Genomic DNA, 22,262 nt, shown 5'->3' with positions numbered 1-22,262 from the left:
AGGAACCTGACCAGCAGAAATGAAGGTAGTCCACCTCTCAGGGTTTCAGTGGAGAAGGAACTGTAACCAATCTGAACCACACAGATCTTAAAATGGAGGCACCAAACCTCATATATTTGTGACAGTGAAATAAAATGATAATTTTTTCTTTCATCACACTGGAATTCCCCAACCTCAGTATGAAGATGATGGTTAAAAAAAAGTCCCTGAGCAATGAGTCACATTTTCTTTAGGACATGTCTGCAAGGCTGAACTCAGGCTGCCATTAACTCTGGTGGTTAGCATACACCATATTTTTTTTTCTTAACCGGAACACTGCAAATAAGAGGATTGATTATATTGTGTAGTTGGTTTTCCAAAGGAGTCTGTATGTGCCTACATTGCAGTCAGCAGTGCAGAGTAGGGCTGGATCAAGCTTAGACTACCTGGACCAGGGAACAAAAGTGATTTAGTTCTGTTGACCTGCAGTAGTACATCCAGTTTTCCATTGCCTCCTGTTTCTGACATAATTTTCAAACTAGGGCTACACAGGGAAAAAAAAACCAAACCAAAGCCAAAGCTCTGCTGTTTTATGGAAACACAGCATCAGAAAAGCAAGTGAAAACTGAAACAGAAACTCACCCAGGGAATGACTTATGTTCTGGAAGGCAGATTACAAATGAAACGTGCTCTCTTCAGGAAGCCAAAATTTTGCAAAACAATTGCATTTGTTATTCAAATAGTAAAACCAAAACAGTTGTTATTTTAAAAGAACTACAATAGAAGAACAGGAACATAGAAACAAAAGGCTAAAGGGATGCTCTTACTTAAGTTCCCTGCAAATTGAAAGTGATCACATGTGTGAGATATTTGTTCAGAAATTCCATGGGCTGTTTTGCTGTGCTAACCCCACGCCAGCTGCTCAGCCACACTGCAAACTGTAGTGTAGTTCCAGCTGTTCTGCAGGCAAACCAAACACTTGTACGATAACAGAAATAAGGTTAATATTATAGCATGGCACCAGAAGAACAGAGGAATGGTTAAAGACAGCTGCAGAATACAGGACTGCTGCAATATGAAATAAATTATTTTCAAAGTTATTCTGCAGGCTGCCATTTCTTGAAAAGATGTGGCTGAGAAATGAAGTGCTCAGTATAAAGTGTCTGACATGTTTCTGCACAGATAGCATATTAAAGTGTGAGAGAGCTCAGGCTTATTTCCTGTATGGAGGAGAGAAAAAGAAAACAATACCAACAAATTCAACAGAAGAATAAAAGAATATTGAGAAAAGCTTTGGAGATAGACAGCTTTCTTGTTTTGAGGGAAGATACAACCCCAAAACTCACATCCCTCTCTTACTGTTTGTCAATAGTTTGATTCTGGACTTCAAAGGGAAGCTTGCATTCCATGCTATCCCACTGCTAGCAAGAGCAAAAATACCCACTATGTGTATCTAGCCTCTAGTGCAGAGCTGTGGTTGAGAATTATGAGGGATGTGGGAACAATCACAAAACAGCGTACAGTCAGTGTTTTCTGAATAGCTTCTCAGTGGTTTTAGTTGAAGTTCCCTTCCAAACTGAAAGCAAGATTTTTAAAGCTATTAAGAATGTTAGAGAGCCCATTCCCATCACTTGACACAGCGGCCTCTTGCTCCTCCAATAAACCAGCAACTGTGACAAAGTGCGATTTATTTTCACTATATTATAGTGGGAAATCAGTAAATAATGTCTATGACCAAAGGGATGCTGGAAATATAGGTCCTGAACAAAATAAGGAGAAGAGTTACCGACAGAAAGCAATGGCAGGAGGAAGCCAAAGGTGTAGTCCTTCGGGGGACAGCAGTGAGCATCCCACACCCCAGGGGCATGCAGGACACAGAGGTCACTGACCCTGCCTCCCACACATCTTCCCCCAGTAATGTCCATATACTGGCTGTCTGTAGGACAGGAGAGATCTACCTGTATGCCATTGGGACATGAACAAGAAACTGATGAAACAGAAATACCCAGTTGCATTTCCTGCATATTTTTCCTACAGTCACTAATGGGATTGATACATTCAGATTATCAATATCTGAAGATTTATGTTTCTTAGTCCTTAAAATTACATGAAGATCCCTCTCCACACTTATCTCTGGCCTAGCTGCAGGCAACATTTTATGATACTTCTGAAATTGCTGTGAAGCACAGTGAGGCCCCTGGCATGCCACTCTGCACCCCTGCTGTGCTCTGGCACCTCCGCTCTGCTGGGTGGGGACCGCGGCTGTCACTGGAGCTCATGGGAAGGATGGCCGTGATCTGGGCTGTCTCAAAGGGTCTGGAGGTTCAAGGTCTGTCTGTAAGACACCAGGACAACACCTATTCCTGTACTCTGAGTGGGAAAGGGGGCAACTAACTCCATACCAGTGTCCCCTCATTTATCCAAAAATCAGTAGTGTTCACTAAATAACTCAGTGTTTTTAAACCTTCCAACCAAATCTCTTCAGACTCAAATTCCTTTAAACTCGTTTAAACTCTACACAGCCGCACTGGGCGGCAGGGGTTGTTTTTGGGGCTGGGGGTGGCAGAGCACACAGCTGTCCTTGCCTGTCCCGCGGGCAGGTGGCAGCCGTGTCCGCGCAGTGCCACTCGTGTCCCCTCCTGCCATCCCCAGGCGCATCCCGGGCTGGCTTAGCGAGGACAGGGCGCCTGCGAGAGCTCCCTCCGCTCCTCCCCGGCTCCTTCCCGGCCCTGCGGCTGTCAGGATCTCGGGGATGAATTCCTCCCACGGGGAAACGAGCTCGCACACGAAGCGAGCTGCAGACGGGCTTGGCGAGGGCACGGAGCCTTCCTCTGGCACCGCTCAGCCTGTCACTGTGCCGAGCCGATGCCAGCTCTGATTGTACGTGTGATCCCTCAAGCCATGTTCCACAAGACTCAAAATGACACCTACAACGTCCTAAAAACGCTGTGTAACAGCTTTTGTGGCACTCCTCTGATCTGAGGATGAGCTCAGCCTGACTAGCTTCAACCAGCCCGAGGATTAGGCAGCTCAAGGAAGTCCCACGCTGAGATGCTAAACTCTGCTGCTGCACAGCAGATCACTTAGCATCGCTAGTTTAAATTTAATACCACATGGAAAAACAGTGTCATAACAACACATCCAGGCTGCAAACTGAACCCTCTGAAATCTGGAGCTGGCACTGTGACTGAAGTACGTGCTGCAGTACCTGTGCCAACATGAACGTGCATTGCAGGCTTAATGAATGTTCACAAATAAATCAGATCTGTTGAGACTTAGAAATTCTCTTCAATACTTACTTACACAACTGTCAAAATACAAGCAAAGGTAGGTGTTAGCAGTGCCTGTGAAAGCCTAGGAAAGACAGGATGGCTGTCCTAAAGTTTCGCACTCTGAAGAGTAGTTTTTCTATCACCATAATCAAGTGAAAACGCAACTGGTGAAGCTGAGGGAAGAGAACGAGTGGGTGGTAACAGTTTAGACGTTTCTGGAGGAACTGGCTTATGAATAATACCCTTAATTACTGCAACATGCTATTGTAAATGCTCCTGTCTTCTTTCTTTTCCAGGCTCATAAGTTAGCCTATCATTTTAAATAACTGTACATTAAATGCAGTCTTGACTTCTGTTCTAGCTACAGAAATGCTGGGAATAACCACCTCAGGAAGTTTGTTGCCAAGATTTTTTTAATCTTACACAATCTATGGCTTTTGCTTCCATCAGAAAAACTGGAACAACTATGAGTGCATGAAAATATATTATCTTGTACCATGAGACATCAGACAGAGGTTGTAAAGTACTCTGTGTATTGTGCTTTTTTCCTTAGGTCTATTTAGGTATTTTGGGAAACAGCAAATCAGCAAAGAGCTGTGCAAGGTAGACAGCTCTTTACTGAGGTGTCTTCCCTGAGAAAGCACCTTCTTGCAGTTTGATGAACAGTTACACTAAAAAGTGCTTCCAAGGATTCCCAAGCTGTGGCCTCACTGAAAGATCCCTGGGGCCAATGGCTGCCATTCACAATTTATTACATTTATCAGGTGACCCAGGGAATACACACTGTAGGGAACTGCAGCATGCATAGAAAACTTGAGGGGTTATATATCCTCTTATCATTGCTTACCTTTACGACAGTAAGACTATTAACCTGCTGTCAGTGCAATTTTTAAGCTCTCTTCTTATTTATAAGTGAGAACAGATGAGTAAACTAATGAGCTGGAATATGAGGGCTGGACACAAGATAAAAGATCTGTTCTGCATAAGTCAACAGTCTGTCAGAGACCAGCTTCATCCTCCCTCATCCAGACACATTCCTACATAATCACAATAAAAATGCACAGATCTTCCAGGAGATGCCTTTTTCAACATCCCCTAAATCATCCAACTGTAAACCAGCCACCAACAGAACATAAAAAAATGTTTCTCAAAAAGAAATACTGTTTTCCTACTTTTTCTCTCAGCTGTGGACCTATTTCAAAGAAAGATAGTCATGGATAGTTATGGATTTTCTTCCATAAATGCAGGAAATGGTTCTTCCAAATGTAACTGAAAATGCTGTTGGAATTAAATCAATGCATTATGTTTGGACAGCAACCAGCTCCAGAAAGTTTTAGCAAAGCAAGTGTTAGAAGCTGCAAGCAGTTCAAAACAGGACTTACAGTGCAATACTTCTCTACTTGGATTTAAGTTAGCTCTTAGAACTTAAGAGACAAATTATTATCATTAGAAAGCAAGGAGAATTTTTCTTTCTAGGCAGCATTCCACCTGAGGAGCTAATCAGCCATCAGCTTATATTCACTACTTAACAAATCTGAGCAGACTTGCAGAAAACCTTAGTACAGGTAAGTCCACAGGGCCATCCATGACAGAGTCAAAAAGCAAAGCTGACTTTTAAAATCTGAAAATACTAGAACAGCACTCCAGGAGCTAAAGGGATAACTTAAAATGCAATGATGCCTATCTTTCTGGTGTCTTGACACACTATCAAACATAGAAATGCAAATTCTTCCTCCTTCTTCCTCTCTAACCTCACACTTCTTGGTGCTGGAGAAGTCAACGTTGACACAAGCTGTAGCAAAACTTGGCCGAAATAGCCTTCTCTGTTCTGGAGCAGAAAATTGCAGACCAGTCCCCCACCTTCCAGAGCATAAGTTGGGGCTATTTGAGAACATCTCTTTCCTCATCACTCTTGTTGAGCCTATTCCACTCTGTGTACTTAAATATTCATTGCTCTGTAAGTTTGAGATGGATTCTCTCTGTTCCAGGGTATCCTAAGTGATTAGGTTAGCCACATGAGCTATCTGGTGAGCCACATGTCATGGGAAAGGTAGCCAAGGAATCATAATTTGTGACCCCCACAAATGCTCAGGGTGTCAGCACTGAGACCTCTCTTGTTGACACTGGCATCTACTGAGACATTAGGTACCTTAGTTTTTCTGTGGAACTGGTTTGGGTTAGATTGCAGGAATTAGCAAGAATTAAAAACATGCTGTGAAGGCAGTGTTACACTGTAAAGGTTTCTACTTAGTCACACTACACTGCCCTTTGGGAATTTTCTTTTGTATTGCTCTTTTTTCCTAATAAGGTGTCTGGGACTTTCTTCCTTGAGAACAAAGTACTGCTTATAATATCAAACAGGAAATTAAGTCTTCCACCTAAGGTGAAACCCAGGAATTTTTCCTGTTGAACAATGGACTCCAGAGAGAGTTCCTATTTAGATAAGAAAGGGCTGGAAATTCCAGCCACCTTAAAATAGATGAACAAAAGTCCTTCTGCTCCAAAAGCTACTGATTACTTTCTGAGATTCATAAAGTCATTTATGCCAGTCCTTTGCCCTGAGGACAGGTTAACAAAATGTTTTTGTCCTAGCTCAGAGATAGAGACTCCAACACTCCCCATATTAATATTTCACAACCTCTACTCTAAAACTATGTCTCTTAATATCAAAATGAACTCTTAGTGTACTTCCAGCTGTGCCATACTCACTATGACATAGAGAAGAGATTGTTCTCACCCTTTTAACAGCACCTTTTACATATTTGAAAATCATTACATTGCTTTTTGCCTCTCCTTTTTTTTCCTTTAGGTTACACAGCACCAGTTTTTCCAGCCTTTCTTCCAGGGGCACATCTTGTTCACAATGACAAGCACCCAAAAATGAAAGGAACATTGTTTTTCTCCTTTTTTGCATGATGGCATTAGCATGATTAAGCATATTAATTCAGCTCCTCTTGATTTACCCTATGGTTGTCTACCTCTGAAACTTACTAATGAGTCTCAAAAGTAAGTGTACTTTTAGATGTATACATTTCTGTGTACATTGCAATCCACAATTCAACAAGTAGGGACTTCTGACTTTCCCTCACATGGCAGTAGGTGTGCTTAGGGATATTCCACGTCTGATCCAGGATTTTTTTTTTTAAATCTTATGCTCAGTTATTTCAATCTAATTCTGATAAATCTCCTGTATTCATTGTCACCTCTGCAAAGGAAGCAGAAATTATGTAGTAAGTGTTTTAGTTCCACAAATACTTGGCAAAAATATAACATCCGAAATTAATTTCCTTGGCTGGTAACCAGGCACATTTTGCAAGTGTGAAGATATTTTACACAGGACCAAGCCTGCTGTCACAACCAGACCTTGGCTTATTCTGGCTCTTTTTTCACATATCCTCTGTGAGAAGTCCCACAGAGTTGGGCTCTGTACAAAAATATTGGGTATTACGATGCTATGGATTTCATTTCCAGGGGAAACTTTTGCTTTCATCAGGATGAAGTCTGTATTCTCCTAGTTTAGAGAAATAATCTAAAAGAACTGTGTGGATCTGTTTCCTTTGTTCTGCAGTCATGCTAAGGGTCTACTGAGGTCTCTCTTTCCTGCCTCATCCTTATTGTAACAAGGCCATAAATATGCAGTTGGTTTCTTTAAATGGATGCTTTTCTTTTTGTGTGTCAGTTCTTAAATACATTTCTTAATCTTCCATGGGATCATTACATCACTGGAAATGTTAGGAGTTATTGGTTCAAAATGACAAGAAAAATACTTCAGCATTTCACACTAACCAGAGACCTTTAACCCCTGCCCTTTACCGTCACAGCTTTGCTGCTTTACCCATCTTTTCACTATTTAGTTACAAGATACAGCCAGACCACTACCAGGAATTGTGACCTGTCAAAATTTAGCTCTTTCCTGGAATTAGTCTTTAAAATTTAATTTCAACAGAACTCCTATGCTCTTTGTGACTGCAGCTCTTTCTGAATCACTGTAATGGCTTCCTGAATCATAATTAATCAACTCTTTCCCCACTGTGGGGACACAGCAGGCAGCCAGAGAAGGTGCTGACTTTTAAGACATGATTCCTGGTTTGGCCTACCTCTGCTGCTGTCCCCACAGGCAGCCAACACACCATGCTCCACCCATTATTCCTCTGCCACAACAGCACAGCAACAGGAGTTGTAGACAGTAATGATAATAAATAATATATAGCAATATATAGTAATAAATAGCTGTAAATGAGACAGAAGAAAAAATGAGATAAATCCAAATATCTTTAGATTCAAAATTAAAGTTTTCTCTTGAATATCAGTAGCAAGTGTTCAGCCTCCTAGGAAACAACCCCTTATTTAAACACAAATTCAGGCACTCATTCGGAGTAGGTTTTAGGATATGTGTAGATAAGAACCTCATTGAGAACACTGCTCAGTGCCAGAGGAAACTCTTTTAAAATACCTTATGGCTAACATAAGATCTGAAATTAAATAATTGGATATCAATAATACTAAATGCATAAAACCAAGCAAGGCAAGTAAGTACTTCTGTCCCTAATTAGAAGGCATAACTTTATATATAAATATATAATGGGTTACGAGAACACATGCAATAATCTAGATGAACAAAACACTGAAGAATACTGAGAAACAGGCATCATGTGCCCTAAATCTCACATACTCATGTGTCCTGCATGCCATTCATTACTGGTGGGATTCCTTTCACAGCAGGGGTTGTCAGGATCGTTGGTGTATATATCACACAACTAAGATCCTACAGATGTAATTATTTTGTTCACTGGATCCATCACCACCCTGAAGAAGCCCACTTGTGAGATGACAATGCCGAACCGGTTTATCACCAGTATAAGTTTGGATTCCAGATAATTTTTGGAGCTCTAGCCTAGATGGAGATCTAATCATCCCTTTGCATCTACGTCTGTAAAATGCTCCATGACTTACCAGCTTGGAGGGAAGCTCTGTGACCCAAGCTGTGCACTGGCTCCTTTGGCACCTTTCCCTACACAAGCAGTCAGACTTGCTGCATTCTGATGAAGTGAGAAGCAAAAGAAAAAGAAATATAGAAAAATGTTTATCAGAAAGCCCATTTGGATGCAAATAAAGTAAACAGCATGTGCCACAGTAACAGACAAATGTTTGGAAGAACATAGTGCTAGAGGGCTGCCAGCGGTCACTCAGCTGAAACAGCTCCAGCATCTGGGACATCAGTCACAGTGTTTACCATAATCCAAAACACAGCCCAGCTCAGCAAACCAGTCAAGCACTGAACACAACCAGTATCTAAAAAGTCATTCTGAGGCCTCATAGGTTTGTTGCAGTTTGAGATTCAGTGGTGTCTGACAGAAGTTCACCTCAGCAGCCTCTCTGTACTCCCACTAACTGGCCAAAGCTCTATATTTGTAGCAGAATTTGAACATCCATGTTAAAATACACAGAATGGTACTTGCAAATGCACTGCAATTGCAGACATGTAGATATGTCATATTGTGTCCTTTACATGCAATCTTTTTAGTGGCTGCAGCGGTACAGATGTTCAGAATATAAGCAACAGATGTCAAAATTCACTTTCTTCCTCTAAAAATCTCATTTTCTTTTTCCATCTGCACATCTGTTGCTTTTAGTCATGCCAGATAACAAAAAAGCTATGGGCACCTCCAGAATGAAAGCAACAAAGACAACAGTGCCTCAGATAAGAAAACTTCCACTGGTACCACAACACCAACCTAAAGCCTTCCTGCCTCCCCCTGAGATTAGCAGCACTGGTGACAGCCAGGCAGACAGACAGCAGGTTTCTCTGTGGGTATTCAAAATGGCATTGTCATAGGGCAGCTATAGGGTAGACTGTAGGGAGGCAGCCCAAAAAAGAGGAAGAACTGTAAATACAGGGTAGGAACCCAACCAGTAATCACAGCTGATTGCATGTGGGATGCATGCAGGAACCTAAGATGAACAAAGAAAGAACCTGGCAAGAAACCAAGCTGAGAAGAAGACAGACATGATAATATGGAGACTGTATGGGATGAAAACCGAAGGTAAGTAGGTAAATTATTTCTATTTTTAAAAAGTAACTGTAAATAAAAGGAGGAAGATAAGGAATACTACCAAAGCACAACACGACAGCTCTTATGGCTTTCTGTATGTTTGGAATTTTTCTGCCTTGACCTGACCAATGTCCATACAAGGTGTTTCCCATGCCATTGCTGTAGGTAACATACCTGAACACAGCTAATTTTGGTTATGTAGCTACAGTCAGAGAAAGAGCTTCCTTGTTGACAACTGGCACTAATCAAGCCTAGGCCTATTAGAAGAATCCCTTGGAAATGAAAAGATTGAATTTTCCTTACATTCAGATGGCTGGCATAACTCATTAATTTCTATAGAATTACTTTTCAATTTCTACAAGTGTAAGTTAGAGTGGAATTGCAACAGGATGATGTCTCCTTACCACAGCACTCCAGACCAGACCTTGCAGACAGCTGGTCTGGAAAGCTGCCTGTCACATTGTGCAATGGCTGCAGAAACTTTCAGTTCCAGCCATGTGTGGAAAGAATGAAAATAGAGAACTGAAGAAGAGTTGGGTTTTGAGACATGTAGGAAAAAGCCTAAACCAAAGGCTATGATGTGTTGCACTATGGTAAATCACAGTAAAAGGACTTCCTATTACCTAATATTCAAGAAGAAAGGAAAAGGAACTATAATACATACAAGTTTGATACTTAATGAGATGTTGATTTGAAATAATTCTGGGACCTAAATTGAAATAGAAAGGTATACTTGGGTTTTGCTTTTATCAACTGGATAAATGTAAATATACAGTTTCCCATTTTCAAGTTTAAAAAATGAAACAATATAGATATTTTACTGTCTTTCAGAAAGCTAGACTGTTTCAACAGCTGCAGCCATACCAATGCAAGTGCAAGATAAAACTTTTGCATGACAAAAAATGTTAAAGTGGCTCCACATAAGCTACATCTGCAAAAATTTGGTTTTCCTCCCTTACTGTTAAATAAAGGTCCCAAAAATAATAGCCAAACTGCATAAATGGCCACATACCTTTCTTACCATCTATCACCTATCTATTATCAAACCTCTTAAAGCCATCTCTTTTCTTAGGTTATACTTTAGTTTCTGTCATGGCCTCTATCATCTCCAGTGTTGAGGACAGAAATACACCAGAATATCTAAATGTTTTGGTCATCCTATTTCTGCAAGAAGAGTGGGTCTGCTTCTATTGGGAAAAAAAATAAAGAGATTTGTTGCACATTCAAAACTGAGAACTGAGTGTGCAATGCACAGACTCCGTGTGATACTCCTTGAAAGCAGTGGAGAAGCTGTTCAGGCCCCCCTCAGTGAAATGTGTGCATGCCTGGGGAGGACATCAGCAAGGAACAGGTTGCCACTGCCAGAATATTTTGTGCAAGCTACTGCCAGACACCTTCCTCCTCAGGTGTAACCTGAAAGCACACAGGGACTGTGCCAAATAATTGTTCTGGCAAGACAAATAGCTTGAACCTGGGTACCTTGAGCTCTTATCTGATATTTGCCCATCCTTTTCTAGCTTGGAAACCACCACATGCACTTCAAGATGACAGGTAAAGAGAGAGTTCCCTGCTTTGTTCCCATACCCTGCTAATATATTCCTGGGGCAAACAGGAAGAAAAACGTTTGATGCTTTGCCTGGTCTTGATGACATCTGCTTCTCACCTGGAAGAGGTGCATTCTTGCCAAGGATCCTGTTCTGCACAGAAGCTTTCCACTGATCATGCAAGACTGACCCTGAAAGAAGAGGAATTTTATCAATCTTTCCTTGAAGTTCTTTGTTTTCTCTCCTTTGTCACAGATGTGTTCTAGGACAGTGACAGGGACAGAAAACCTGTGGGCTTAGTAAAAGTGTATTTTCCACCAAACCCACAGCTCTCCTAATGAGCAGAAGGGATCAGAAGTCCTACCTTTCAGGACACATTGCTTCCAGCACTTGATTCCTTGGCATCCACCCTTACCAAATGAAATAGTACACATTTCAAGGACCTTTGTGGAGAATTTTTAAATATTTGCTTTTCCACTGTGGCAACCTAGAGTGTCTCTGTGCTCTCTTCCCTCAGGGAAAGGCAGTGACCCTTTGTGCCTGGCAAATTCACCACAACGTACACTAAAATGCATCTCCCAAAAAAGCACTTCAAAAAAAGAGCTTATTCCCAGTACTTTTGTCCAGAATTAGTTTGCTGGGGAAGAAAAATCAGGCTGTTTCCATAGTGTCATAACTGTTTTGCTTCTTGCTTTCTTAATGCAGACCTCTGAAGACTGCTTTACTAATTAGGAACAACAAGGCTAACACCAGTGAGAAGAAATAAAGACATATCCAGGATATGTATGTGAAGCAGCTGAACTTTATGGCATCAACTGAAACATGGACAGAGAAAGCATTCTGGGATCAGAGACAGGGAGAAAATGAGTTGAGGGAACAGCAAAAGGTGACTGATTGTGTCATGTTTCTGTGTCAGTAGCTAACAGAGATGCTGTAGAAGTGGATATGCCACTGCAGGAAAGAGAATCAGCAATATCCCTTGACAGAGACAATTCCAGAGTATGTAGACCTCTCTAGCATCCTGACAAAAAGCTCCAGGATGCTCTGTGTTCTCATTTTGACCACAAGATGCAGAGTTTTCATCCATTAAGCAGCAGCACCGGACATGTTTATTCTGCTTTTATCATTATTTCATGACAGGGAAGATATGGATCTCAGCTTAATCTACTCCATTGCTCATCTGACCCAGCAGCTCATCTTCCTCTTCCTTAAAAGATGCAAGAACAATCTTCCCCCTCTGTCCCCTAAAAAAACCAACATCTGGTCGGTCTAACCAGAGCTGCCTCAGTCCCTCCATCTTCCTACTCCACCACTTCTCACTTCCCCTCTGGGAACAGGGTTTTACAATTGTCTCTGTTCCACAGTGCTGATGGTACAGGCTCTTCCGCCCCCAAATATTCCACTTGATGTAACCAAAAAGAAAAGAGAAGAAGATGTCTCACATGGAATCAGTGTATGAAAATCTCATGATCTGCCTCTTCCTCCAAACTTGGCACGTCATAGTGCCTGCAGTTTCCACGAGTGTTTACATGGAAGTGGTTTGGTTTTGTCTGACTGCTTAGTTGTCATTTGCTTGCTCCGTTTGTCTGTTTTCTCCACTCTAGATTCTCATCCTAAGCAAAATTTTTATTGTAGTGGTGCATACATCCTTTTCTGGCCACTATGAAACCATGCATATGCTGCAACCCCTTCCTCCCTAGTCTGAGCTCCCTTAAAGTCAGGTGCAAATACAAACATTAACACACTGGGGGAAAGTGTCATCTCAACATTACAGGAAGGGGTTTTTTTGGTTTGCTTTTTTTTTTTTTTTTTGGTTGGTTGGTTTTTTGGGTTTTTTTTGGGGGGGTTGGTTTGGGTTTTTTAACTGACTTTGCATGAAGACATTCAAAATCAGGGAACAGCTGCTTTACTTCCTCCCACTGCATGCTAAGCAAGACTTCTTGTTTTATTCTCCTGCAGGGTGTGCCAGCTCCATGCCCCAGGACTCTGCACCTGGAAATGCCACCGGAGCCCCTGGCATGGCATGAAGGCACTGGCACCAGCCTGACTGTGCCACACCCAGGCAGCTCTGGCTCTGTGGCTCAGGAAGCAGCTGTCAACAGAAGAGATGCCATTTCCGAGTCCCTCTGGCTTTCTTTGTCCTCTGAGCTGGCATTGTCCTCCCACCAGAAACTGGGCTGCCAACCCCTCCCCAAGGTCACAGACAGAAGCTCTGTGCCTGAAAGCATCACCCTTCACACATTCAGAGGGACTGTGGCTGCCAGTGGGGCAGGGGACTTACACCTCTACATAGAACATAGACCAAAACTATGTAGACATCACTAAAAACCCATACCCAAAAAACCACCAAATTTGGCAATTACAGAAGCAATTAATTATATGCAAATTTTAATCTCATATGCATTTAGAGCTCTCAGTGAAATCACTAGGATTTCCCAGGAATCAAAGGCAGCAGTAAGCTCAAAACCAATTCAAAGTTTTCAAGATTCAAGAGAATCTAAGCTCTCAGCTGGTTAAGTGGGAGAAGGGCTGAATAAAATAAATCCACACTCATACATAAGAAAACTTGCTGCTCCCATTGCTTAAACCTGTGGGCTGGCACCTGTCTAAGTCATCAGAATCTAAATATAAATTTCTCCTCTGGCCATTGCTGAGAACATTCTAGTTCTCAACAACTCTGAACAGATCAAACTCAGTGGTCCCTATAAAAGCTGCTGCAAGCAGTCACTGGAGTTTGGGCTTTCACAATGTAGAGATGTTTTCCAAACTCAGGGACTCAAGAGCAGCTTCTGGTAGCACATTGAAGATAATTTTTTTTTTTTATTGATGTGGCAATACATCTTCTGTCCCACTTTTTTTTCTCATAAGAGACAACTCTCATAAAAATTAAGAACAGTCTCTGATGGGGGGAAGGGGGAGAAATTAAACCAAGCAAACAACAAAAAGGCAAAACATAATTCTTGTTACCAAATTAGTCCCACCTAAAACTCTACATCTGCTTATTGCTAATAGGAAAACTATTAGAACATTTGGTCAAAAGTCAGGGGGTCACTCAGCCAGCAGAGACTACTCAAGAACTTCGCCTTAGCAAATTAATAGATTCAAATGGAAACATTATTGGAAAGGACATTTTTTATTGCAAATAAAAATCACCTGACCAGGAAGTCTCATCAGAAACACAAGTGTTTTGCACTCTGAAACAGCCAGCCAGGCAAGTTTGATCTTGCGTACACTGAACTCAAAGGGAACAGTTTCAGTAGGATCCCTGCAAGTAGAACTAGATCAAGTCTACCTCGACTAATTATAATTAAAAATAAAACCTTTTGAATGGAGAATCATTGTTTGAATAGGATGCATGAAATTTTACTAATTTTCAAAAAACATTCAAAAGCCTATAGAAAAGAAATTTTTATCTCCCCTAATCAAAATGAAAACAAAAAAAATCCAGTTTGGCATCAGGGAGGATTCCCTTGGTTCTGACTGCTTGGAGCACAGCCGTAGGGTAGGGAAGTCCATTTGCACAGGAGATAATACCTCTGAATGCCCAGGTTTGCTTCTGAACAGTAAATCACTCACCACTCACATAAACACCCAATTTTACTGAGTTACAGCCAAGTCTCCTCCAGCTCCCAGAAGAAATGGCTGAGTCTTACACAGCCCACAGCTCACTGAGCCCTTAGTTTCTTACTGCACCCCTGAGAGGCACAGCCCAGCACTTTACCTTTAGACCTTCCTGAAGCTATTGTGCTGCCAACATCATTTAAGGGTCTGGAAATGCTCCTGCAGGTGCCTCTACTTGGCAAGGTCCTTTAACTTGCATATTTTTCAAAATTGTGTCTCAGCAAGTTGCTCTGGACATAGCATTCAAATTATAAAGAGACTGCAAGTATTTTTCTTCAAAGATCCCCCTAATGCCGCGTAACTTAGCTGGCAACAACATCAATAATGTTACATAAGTGATAAAACTGCCTATTTGCCAACAGAAAATTCATTAGACATTAGTTATTGTTCTGACACCACATGGTGACATTCTCTTCAATTTCTATTCAGCCTCTCCAAAGACAATCTCCCTGTGGTCTTGGCAGGTGCCGTTCCTGGTCCATGGAGTTCCCCATGGATCTGTTGTGCATATAAAAGCATATTTACAAGACAAAGAACTACAGACTGTATAGCAGGGAAGCAAACAGATGCTACTAAGTCCATCAAAAATTTTGTGGAATAGGAAACAATTTCTACATATCACCTTGCCTTTTCAATTACTGCCACCAGCAAGCTTCCAATAAGTGTTTAATTTTTACTAATGTCATGCAAATTAAGCAACACAGAGGATAGGAACCAGTTATGAAGACAAGCAGTAGAGTGCTATGGGTTCAGAGCTGTCCCGAGGGCTAGGCTAGAGTTATATAAAAGCATGTAGTTTGGCTTTTTCCACTTTACCCAAATTAAATCCAGCCCAATACTAGCAACATACTCTTTAATCTCAAAGGAAAACATCAAGAAATAAGGAAGAACAGACATCAGAATAACTGTGCTTACACTGCTCAAGAAAGAACCCACCCTGTGGCTGCATTCCCAAGGCAAGGGCTTCTGGGGATGAAGAAATTCCATGAAGTGATATTTAACTTCTTCATTTCTGGGGAGATATGGAGGGAAAAGTGAGCAGACTCTTCCAACACCAGCTTTCCTCTTCTTTATAGCAGCAAAAGTTTAAGGGTCCCTGCTCTCCTGAAGAAGGGAGCTCTGCAGTACCTGAAAGCCTCTTCAGAGCAGAATGACAGAACACCCTGTGCCATTTGTATGGCTGGGGCAGCTGCTCCTGCAGCCTCAGCAGCAACCCAAATTCAGAGGTTTATGGCAAGGACTACTCAGCCATTGCCACAGGCAGGCAGCTCACAAATGCCACTGGTGCAGGAAAGCTCTCCATGGCAGGCTTTGCATGGACTGGAGAATCCACCAGGATCATTCCCTCTACTCCACCTGCTTCCCTTTCTGGCCATCACAGGGCAGTAAAACAGCCACATTCAACCAAAAGCTCCTTGTGATCACCCTAACAGTGTGTGGAAGTTAATCTTTCATGCTGCTGCCTCCTTTCCCCAATGGCTTTACACTCTCTGACCAGTCCCAAGCAAATCTGACAACAGGATACCAGCCACAGAAAAGGTGCTCTCCAGCTTGCAGAAAACCAGATGAGAAGGAGACAGATTTTATAGTGAAGAAAGGGCTACAGCGGGGATGTCACTTAGATTAGGCATTGAGGAATCCAAGCACAAGCCATGAATCCAAAAGACTAGCACAGCACTAACTCTGTGCTTGTGCAACCTTTTGTCAGTTATGCCCGCAGGAACATTCAGTCCTTTAGATATTAATTTGGGGAAAGTGGGTATGTCATCAGCACAGGAAGTCAAAGTCTGTTCTAAACTGCACAGTGTTTTCACACCTGGAGAAACTTGCTCTTCTTAAGGTGATTATGATACAATCAGGTTTTCTTGAAGGCAGCAAGAGGCTGGGTAGGAAGCTCTTTGGAAAAGGAAGTGAGCAGATAGCTGACAATGGTATTAGTCACTAACATAAATCTGTTAAGACAAACATTACCGAAATATAACAGAAGTAATTGGCAAAAACTAAAGCTGCTTCTAGAAGTGTTTACTTATGAAGCAGCTTCCATAAACACAGAACTTTCTCAAACCTGAACATAATGGAGATCTTTTAATTTTCAAGGCAATACAAGTTTCTGATGCAAGCAAAGATTGTTCAAGAGTTCTCTATTTTAAACATAACAGAATTAGGGAAAGACTTAGAGAAAGACTAATACAAGATTAGAGAAATCTTGGATTGCTCTCCATAGAAAAATTTTATTTCTCAGGCTTCTGTCTTCCTCTACATTTTCTGCTCTGCGATTCAATGACTTATCAAACATAACATCAGTTCTTTTGTGCCTGTAAGGAATCCTATATGAAGGAAAAATATTATTATAATGATTTAATAAAAACAGAGAAGAAGTATGGTTATCCACCACAACATCACAACCATGCTGGCATCTGCATGAAAATTCATATTTTGGTTATGGTTTTGTAACACAAAGCTTAGGCAGCAACACTGCCTTAAAGCAGTGCCTGCTGGCTATTTATTTCTGGCACACTGATTTCCCCACCATGCCAGACCATGGAATCAAGGAACAGCATTCACTTTAAAAAAATAAACCAAAGATGACCATTTCTCTGTTTTTTCCCTAGCATTATTTTCCCAGGCAGACAAGCTCCTGAGGCAGCTCACGGGATAGCTGGCAAACACTTGGACCAGGGCTCCTGAAAGAGCAGTGACATGCCAGAGGTGCCTGGGGTCTGGAGCTGGAGCAAGAACATCTTTACTGATATGACATTTAAGACTTCCTGCTGTAAATCTGCAGTTTCAGGCTCTGGCTGGGCTGTATGCAAAACCCAGCTGTGGTCTTCTGTTGCCAGACTGGGCATGCCACAGGCAGATCAAACAAGCTGTTGATCCTTTCTAGAAACCTCCCTGCATCTCCAAAAAGTTCTGCCTGTTTGCAGCTGTGCCCCAGGATTTATGGTAACGCACGATGCCAGTAAGACATGGTGCTAACCCATGCATTTCCATCAACCCATTCTTTCTCCCTGGTGCTTTCTGCTCTTCTTTAAACATGGGTTTATGCCCTACATTTTTAATTTAAAATTTTCACCCAATTTCTAGTCATTACAACCTGATCTTGCCCTCAGATTTCTTCAGCTGTGACTTTATGAGTTACTTGCCTCAGTGGCTTTGTGTGTGCCCCAGAGGAGCTGGCAGAGAGCAGAGGCCAGGGTGGGGTCAGAGTGTAGGACAGAGTGGGTTGCCAGAGACAGCAGCATGTAGGGGAAGGTGTTTTGCCCATATTCCTGGGAGTTTATCCATGTCCTGAGCAGGACTGTACTTCCTGAAGAGTGGGCCCAAGAATTTCGCAGGTGGTGCTTTCCTGCACTCAGGAATAGTTTGTCTATCTAGGAGAAGGGGAAAGGATTTATGAGGGAGAATAGAGAAAGAGGAAGAAATCCTTCATAAAACAGGGCTCTTGGGAGTCAGAATAACCTCAGCTCCCCAGTAATTCTAGGAGATAATTGAAGGGCAATGCATTCATCTACCTGCCTAGTGAAGAGCTTGCCCTTCTCACCTGTTGAAGTTTCTGCCCCCTTTCTAGATTTATAGCTGGAAACAACTCACACTGAGTGCTGCTGTTCCCATCTCCTACCCTGCTCTGGCCTGAGACTCTGCCTTTTGTGCTTTCTGCACCTGTGGAGAAGTCTCTCTGTGCACATTCTCTGTGACAATTCCCAGGGTGACCTCACAACACTCTCTGGTCCCAAATTTCATTTCTACCCTAGCTCTGGAACATATCCCAGAGGCATCCCTGTGACTGTGCCTTCCCAGCAGCCCTCCTCCCTGCTGTACACATTCCTGCAGTTGCTTCTGGATCTTGCACTGCTGGTTAGATCATGATTACAGGTTTTGCTAAGAGGTGCAGACACAAGACAGGAACAGCCCCAGCAATGTCGACTGAGAGCAGTTTGTAACCAGGGTGCAGTATATTCCAGGACTGCTGGCTTTCTCATTAGCCCTCTGGGGACACTTTTCCCCGTTCACATCGCCTGGACCCATCTGCTCTTGTCTTGCCAAGTCCTGTCATGGATGGGTGCTGTACTAAGCAAGTCTGCAAAAGATACTTGTATAGCCTCCTTTCTCCACTGCATCTGAATCCTCCACTTCTCAAATTCTGTTGTATCAGCCCAGCCTGCTCACACAAGGGGTCCAGGCCAAGGATCACAGTTCCTCTATAGCCATAATGAAACCCTGCATGTTCCAGAAAGGCAGAATTTCCCCCAGACATACTCTTTACAGGATCAGCAGTGCTCTGGACTATTCAGTAAGTACCAACCACCTCACAGAAGGCCTAAGCAAAGAACTGCAGCAACTTGGAACAAATTAGTAGAATAAAGACCCAATGGGGAGAAAATGACAAGTTTTATTTTCTGACTTCAGGAGTGCGGACATCCTCAGATAAAGCTGGATGAGCACTAGTGGCTAATCTACAGCCACAAAGCTCAGGCACAGAGAATTGACTAGAAGCCACTTTCTTGGACCATGATGTGGCTGCCGTGAGTCAGAACCACATGACAAGTGCCCTGGGGTCTTGCACAAAATCATCACATGGAATGTGAGACACTGTTGAAGGCTGATGCTGTTCAGTGATAAGCTCACCCCTGGAACAGTCGCCTCTTCACCTCTCCCAGACCTGTACTTATCTCTGCTGCATGCACACAACCCCTCCAGCACACACTGCAGCATAACAGGACCCATGATCTGGGGGGTCAAGCGCAGGCTGCAAAATATACCTTGTGTCTGATCATCAGCAAAACTCCATGTGGGATTTAATCCAGTACAGTCACTCTGCAATCTCTGTATTCCATACTGCATAACACTGAAAGAAGCTCAAAGAAAACAATGTATTTTTCTCTGCACAGAGGCTGCAGAAGCTTAGCCAAGGCAAGATCCATGCTGCAAGGGTTGCTGCAGCATTTCTTTGTAATTCTTGGTAGGAGGCTAAAGGAGAACACTACTTTCACGATGACAAGATGCAAGTAATGACTAGCTCTGACATTGCTTAGAAAAGCTACTTCCCCAGACAGTAAATGATCCAAGAAACAGAAGGCTGAACCACCAAACTGCTCCAAAATCCCCACAAGGGAACAGGCTATACATCAGAAAATCTGTGATACACCACATCGCTAGCTCATGCCAGCACAAAATCATCATTTTCACATGATCTTATTTACCAGAGTAAGATCCAACTACAACCACTCCTTAAACTGTCTCAAAACTTTTCACTAGACAGATCTGCCGTGTCTGCATTTTAAGTGCTCTTAAGAGCACATCTCACTGATTTCTGCACTTCCACATGGTATGCAGATCCTATCACATCTTCTTCAAGCTACCCTTTCTCAGCTTTGGCAAGACAATCAACCGTTCAGTGCATGTTCTGTTTATCCCTCCAGGAGCTGAGTTGCAGATCAGATCAGATCAGATCACATCAGGATATTTCATGCTGGTTCAACCTCCATTAATAGGCAAGAGTTCCAGAAGAGAATGTCTGGGTTTGCCAGGAATACTATCACAGGCATCAGAAGAGTCACTGACCTCCTCCTGTGATACTTCTGCCCTTCAAAGCCATGGAGCCTCAAACACAGGATGTTCCTGCTTGATGTCCTCTCGGTCAAGTAGAAGGGCTTGTTCTTCTACCTCAGCCAGTTTTGGAAAGGTATTTGTATTGTCTTAATTCTCTGATACAACACAAAAAGCTGGCTTGATTATCAAGCCCAGGGTATTTAAGCAATTAATGGGTCAGTACATTTCCTAAGGTTGTCACAAGAGCATTGCCACAGCATTTTTATCTATCCTCTGCCAGAGTCCCCTTTGGCCTTGCAGAGTACGGTGACTTGTGGTAGTTGCTCCAAAATTAATATTTTATATTTTCACATCATTTTGGAGCAATGAGAGGATCCAGGTAGGGCGGGAGAGTTAGTGAAAATATATTCCACCTGAAAATATATTCTACTATGTTTCACTTTGGAATTGAAGTGCCAATTTCCCAGAGGTGGACATCAAATTATTATTTAGCTACTAAACTTGTAAGTGATTTCAATGAGGATATAAGGGCTTATGCTCCTCTATGTGATTCATTTAAGCTTTTTAAGACAGACCAAATTTTTTATTTTAACAAAACTAGGAGAAAAAGGGTACAAAATCACTTGACAGGGGAGAATATGAAGGAAGGCAATGAGAGAAGAGAGGGTAAAATTTATAACTGACCAGTCAGTTATAAAGCAAAGAAACATGACTTAGAATGTGACACATGGATCTAAAAGAAATACTGTGACTGTTAAATCAAGAACTTAAAAGTTTAGAAATTACTGGTCTGGCCCATCTGCATGTGGGCAGAAGGAAGGACTTTCCGATGGTTTCTGTTCAAGCACATGCACCAGCACTGAGCTGCACACGGAGTTTCCAGGATATCCCAGGCCAACCCTTCCCCACAAGGCTTACAGGAGTTCACCACTTACAGGCTGGAGATTGCACTAGAGAAAGGTGGTAGTTGCTGAGACAAGACCATGGCCCAGCTCATCAGTTCCCTAAACAGATGGATGAGGAAAGCCTCTCTGATGGATAAAACTTTAAATTCTGAGTCACTTCAAACCAATAATGAACAACATATTAGACAAAAAAAGCAGATAAAATACCATTTGTTCGTGACAGCCAAGATAGACAGAAATTTGTAGATTTTACAGAATTACTGAGGGAAGCAGAAAATTCTTGTCCTGATATCCAGATGATTTGTTTTTCAAATGGGTTTAAAGTATATTGGCCTTGACTGAGACCAGATAAAACCAACCAGTTCAGGATCATTGTTAGTTTGGGATGACTGCCCCTCACAATCTTTAAAACATGCTCTACCACACTCTGAGTGTGTTTCTTGAGATAAGCTCCACACCATGCTTCTCACAGACTGGTGGAAAACACACAGGCTCTCTCAGGATGCACCAAGGTACATTTCAGAAGGAGTTAAAGAAGAGAAAAAAAATCAATTTTCTCTTCTTCCCACCTGCTGCAGCCTTACTTCATGTCACTCCTGTGTTTTTCCCTCCCCACCATCTGGTCTGGCAATTGATTCCTCACATCCAAATCAAGCATGGGGAACCATCTCACCATTTCTTACCCTCATGAGCCAGAAAGGACTGAGCATGTTCTGCTATGAGAGTCCTTAAGAAAATTTTGATCTTCTACTTTAAGAAGCTAGTGCTGAGCTACTTGTCAGTAAGCCATATCTGGGACATGTTTCCTTAGAAAAGCAGCATGTTTGTTACAGATTCAAAGGTCACCACCCTCTGTTGATATTTGAGGCTGACGCACAAGGGCAAGAGAGTCAAGGGACCACCTGAAAGATGGTGTCATCAGAATAGTTTTAGCATTGCAAATAAAATCATCTTCAATCCCTAATGTAAACTTAGCCCTTTGTTTGTTATGGGACTTAATCTACTGTCTTTAACTATTCTCAGTTTTATCCTCTTAATCTTAAAAAATTATTGACATTGGAGTATTTAAAGCAGATTTTGTGCAGAGACTTTCATGGGGGATTGGCTCAGAATTTTTACATTTTATGGTTTCTACCAAAATCAAAGCTGTCCTTTGCAGAGTTGCACAGTTGGTAAGAGATCATGTATCCTCTGCAAAGCTGCTTGCCAAGGTACAGGATTTTGGATGTCTTTTCTGACCAGACTCTTGCTCTCCTTAGCTAATAGGATGTCATGTATGTTTGCAGAGATTCCATGGATATATTCTTGCTAGAGTACCATTGGTTTTGGTGTGTG

The 22,262-nt window shown here is 42.1% G+C and overlaps 1 long non-coding RNA gene across 1 annotated transcript; it reads right to left on the bottom strand.

Moving 5' to 3' along the window:
* Positions 1–6,018: 6,018 nt before the first annotated feature.
* LOC146435345 (uncharacterized) lies at positions 6,019–11,042 on the bottom strand. Its single transcript, XR_014853076.1, has 3 exons — positions 10,968–11,042; positions 8,205–8,290; positions 6,019–6,456 (listed from the first exon to the last, which is right to left on the bottom strand). It is a non-coding gene; the product is annotated as an uncharacterized LOC146435345 (long non-coding RNA).
* Between the last annotated feature and the right edge of the window lie 11,220 nt (positions 11,043–22,262).

The sequence above is a fragment of the Lichenostomus cassidix genome, chromosome 6, assembly GCF_008360975.1.
Source record: "Lichenostomus cassidix isolate B80296 chromosome 6, HeHo_3.0, whole genome shotgun sequence".
NCBI classification, from domain to species: Eukaryota; Metazoa; Chordata; class Aves; order Passeriformes; family Meliphagidae; genus Lichenostomus; species Lichenostomus cassidix.
This window is presented reverse-complemented; position numbering and strand designations above follow the sequence as displayed.